Source organism: Cynara cardunculus, assembly GCF_001531365.2.
Source record: "Cynara cardunculus var. scolymus isolate 2C chromosome LG 6, CcrdV1, whole genome shotgun sequence".
Lineage (NCBI taxonomy): Eukaryota > Viridiplantae > Streptophyta > Magnoliopsida > Asterales > Asteraceae > Cynara > Cynara cardunculus.
In genome coordinates this window covers 4,788,706-4,793,664 of record NC_037533.1, presented here as the reverse complement: position 1 = coordinate 4,793,664, position 4,959 = coordinate 4,788,706, and positions in this window count along the sequence as shown.

The window sequence follows — 4,959 nt, the reverse complement described above, 5'->3', positions numbered from 1 at the left end:
AACTCAATGATTATCCTAATTATATTTTAGATTTTTTATATTTAAAATGAGATGTTTATCCTGTATTTGATTGTGTTTATCTGCAGTTAGTTATACAATTTCATATATGGGATGAAATTGGATAGGGATGAACCAAAAAATTATAAAGATATTGTGTTCTAATCTTATTTTATTTTAATTATGGAACAAAAAATATGCTATAACGAGTAGGTGAAGTATCATGTAAAAAGGAAAGTTAAGGTAAAAAATGTAAAAAAGGGTCTGGACTCTTGATCAGCTTTAATCTCAAACTCATCCATGAATATCGTTTGATAAATGATTAATCTGGTGCATCTCATCTCAGTGCATCTCAACCTTATGTGCATCAAATGACATAGACTTCTTCTTACACTTTTTACCAGAACCCAACCCATAACAAGTAAAGTAGTAATTGTTGAGTAGGGACATGATCAAGTTAGAACCATGAAAAAATTGAGAACCGTAAAAATCATCGATCATGTATTTTTTTCATAATGTGAAACAGTGCATTTAAATGTATAATGTTGTTGTACAAAGAAAATACGAAAACATAGAAAATTAAAAATAATTACATTGTAAAACAATATTGTACTTTTACATGCATTGTTTCACAATATAAAACAATACTCGAAAACCGTTTCTTACGGTTCTCAATCTTTTTGTGGTTCTTATTCAGTTATTCCTCTTATTGAATACTCATCTGTAACATCTCAGGTTCCACATTTGTATATAATCATGTATTTCATATATTAGGAAATTCAAATAGTACATCTTCGGTCTCAACAGTACAAGAAGCTATATTACAGAATTTACAACCAAAAATTTCCAAAAATAACATTCTTGTACATAATTAGTATAGAAACAATATTTCCAAAAATTCAACAAATAACATACTGATCTTCATAAATCAAGTAAGCACAACAGGAAAATTCACATTTACCCCATTCCCCTTATCATTGGATAAATCCTGACCTGCAATACATATTTTTGAAACACAAAATGAGGGTTAGACCTTGAGGTCTAGTGAGAAATTCCATGTTCTTTGCAATTACAGGGTAAAAATCACCAAAACCTATTATGAAATTATATTTGAAAATTTCATGAACATCCAACAATGTTTGCAAAATATAACTCAAAATATCACAATATAATGCGAGATATAAAATCATTCTTTACCACATAAGAAATACAACCACTCAAGTTCTCATAATCATTCGGCACGAAATTCCCAAAGCTCTTATGACTCATAAAGATCAGAGATTATAATCTCAACTTTCAAATTATACAAAGAAATATGACCAACCAGAGTTCTTGGTTATTGGTTAAAACTTAAAAACTAATAATTGTTTTGAACTCAAAAGAAAATGGGTTTTAATAATAACCAAAGGCCTTCTGGGTTCTTTAATAAATCTTTACCCTTTTTTAAACAATCAAAATGTAATATCTGATATCCCAAAAACATTTGTTTATTCGAATACGAGCAATTAATGCCTTTGACTATAAGTCATTTCCCCCTTCCCAATAACATCATTGTTATCATTTCAATAAGAGAAATAATTTCAAGTCTTCATATCACAAAAAATGTTAACTCTGAATTATCATATCTTATGGATGTGAGGACAAGAGTTATAATTGTAACACAGATCTCACAATTGTCACTCTTATACCAAGGTACACCTCTCCTTAATATGACACCCTTATCCCATGGTACACCTTTCATTGTTATGCCACCCTTATTTCCTTATAGAATGTAATCAAATTTGATATTTTTAGTCAAAAATGGCATTAAAACAATTTCAACATTTTGGGCAATAAATGCACTCATCGGACAACACACAGGCGATGAAACACCCTCACCGGTCAATACTATGACCGATAAACACCTTTATCGGTCAATACTATGACCGATAAACATCCTCACCGTTTAACACTATGACCGATAAACATCCTCATCGGTCAATACTTGGGCTATGAAATTCTCAATCCAAACAACACTTGGGCAATGAAATACCAATCCGGACACTTGGAATAATAAACACTCAATCCGGCTAACACTTGGGCGATGAAATACCCAATCCAAATGATGCTTTGAACGATAAAACCGAAGTCGATTTCAAGTTGGGTCGAATTAATAAATGGATAGGACCCCATGACTTCAATTAATTTCATTTTGATTATAGGGAAAGAAAAAGCACGAGCTTCCGTTCTTAATTTGAATTATTACCCGATCTAATTAGACGTTACAAAAATATTAGTGTCCAATACGGGAAGGCTTTTTCCCAGGAATGTATTCTTGATTTTTTTAATGAATCCTAAATATTACCATTCTCCATTCCATAATGGAGATGTGTGTGTATAAGAAACAGTATATTGATAAAAAAAAAATTCCAAAATCAAAAGAGCGATTGAGTTGAAAAAAAAGTAAATGATTTCTGATCATCTTGTTATCCTATTGTAACATCCAATTTTTAATATGCCCAAATTATTTGCTTAGTATATTTAATTATTAGGTTTAAGAGAATCTATAATTTAGTGGGAGTTTTGGTTTGAAATTTTAGAATTATATTTCTTAGGAGTATATTAGAGGATTTGGAAAAATTTTACTTCAAATAGATACATAAAACGGATTTTTTGGAAGATCTTTTCTGGAATATTTTTATTGGATGTTATAGATTTTCTCTTTATGAATGTGTAGGCAAAAACCTCATAGAAAACGGAGGTCCGAGCAAAAGTTATGAATATTTTAAGAGTTGATAGTCAAAATGGGTACCTAGCCGGGCCAACCCGGCCCAACTCGAGTTTTAGCATTATAAATTGGATTTTTAGCCCATTTTTCATGTCATCTAAGTCCAAAACTCACACACACACTAGAGGTGCAATTTTCACACACATAGACTCAATTCAACTCAAATCAAAGAAGAACTACAAGATCTTTGAAGGATTTGATCATCAAGTAAGGTATAATCCATTCTTTGCACTTGTTCTTGGTTGACATTCTTGTTATATGGATTGCATATTGAGTTAGAATTAGGGTTTCTTATGGGTTTGATCTTAAGTGTATAAAATGAGTGCATTTTAGTGTTTATGGCATGAAATGGTCATTAGATTCAAGAGATTATCGAGATTTATRCAAGTTCATCATATGAACTTTGACTTRATTAAGTCAATGATTTGGGAGATAATATAAATGATAAAATAAAGGTTGGGTTTTGGTTGTTTATGTCAAATATGTTATATTAAGTTGAGATTCAGAAGTTGGAATGGTTTGGAATCGAAATGGTTTGAGAAAAATGTATGAAAATGAGAATTTCGACTTTTGAATGCATTGAAAGTGTGTAGACTTTGAAAAACTGTATAAAATCGTAGAAAAATCCAAATGAGGTGAGACCAATTTCCTTAGTTAGATATTTGAGTCTAATTTATTTATTTTTTATGATCAAGGCATGAATCTGAGCTTAAAATGGGAAAAACAGTTATGCATGCAGTAGCTGTACATAGAAATTTAGGTAAAGTGTTCAAATAGGATATGTGTATATCATGAGTTTCTTATATTGGTTGCTTATGAGATTTTGTACATTTATTTCAGGGGGTAATTAGGACATGTTTTGATACCTTGGAAACAATCTAAGTGTGGTAGATTGGACTTGCTTTGTGAGCTCATTCGGAGCTTTTCGGTATTGTACGGTTGCCCAGTGAGTTATATAGTTAATTGTTACATATTGATTTGAACATATATATTTTCATATGAATGTTTTTGGTCTTGAATGGAGTCACACGATCTTGATTTGTCTTTGATTCCGTCTCTTGAGTCGATTCCATATTACTATCTCGGTACATAGGTTTGCTTTCCGGATCCAGACTTGTTTATTTTGTTCCTTGAATTGTACGTCATAGTACGGGTACTACTTCGTGTGACACGCCGGAAGTTTATGGCGAAGTCAAGATCCCGGGTTGGACAGGTGAGACTTTCTGCGGTTGTAAATACTCATTGCTTAGAAAGGAGGAAGAGCAATGAGTAGGGAACCTTGGCACATACCCGGTAGAGGAAGGCGGGCAGTGCGAGGTTTCCCGTAATGTATGATTCGGACTCGGACTTTGGCATGAGCCCGGAAGATGAAGGACGGGGGGATGCACTGTCCTTGTTATGTATACCGATTCGATCTCTTGGTTCTTGATATTTATTGATATTCTAACGTTGCTGAATATATTTGGTTGTTGATCATGTCTCCTTGTTGTATTGAGCATCAATGGTATGGTATACTATGGTGATTTGAATTTGGAATCCTATGATCTTAGCATCCGGTACGTAATTGTTCACTCGGGTCCTTGTAAGTCTCGGTTTGCATCTGGATGATGTCTTGAACTCTTTTAGTGAAAAGAGTTTATTATGTATGTTTATGAACATGTGCAATATTGATATGTAATACTTAACTATTTAACTCACTAAGCGTTGGCTTACCATTTAAGTGGCAACCTCTCTCAGGAAAGAAGACGGACAAAAAGAAAGAACCCGTTGTTTGACTTGAAGATTTATCGTGGAACTTGAAGATATCGATCTTGATTTTAGGTAAATAGTAGCTTATTACCGTATCTCATAGTTGTAGTATGTGTAGCTTATATATAGTCTTGTCCCGTATTCTTTTGCTACATAATTCGGGTTGTAAGTAAAAACTCCGTTATATCCGGTTTGGAATTGTGTTTTGGGTGGTTTTATCACTAAAATAGAACGGATATTTCGAAGTTTTCTAGAAAATTAATATCCAATATTTTGAGGTTAATTAATGTTATGCCCAAATCTGTGTGTTTCAAAGGGTTGGTTCATTTTCATCGCCTCTGGTCCATTTTCATCGCCTCTTGACCAATGCATCGCCTCTGGTTCATTTTCATCGCCTCTGGACCAATGCATCGCCTCTGGTCCATTTTCATCGCCTCTGGACCAAT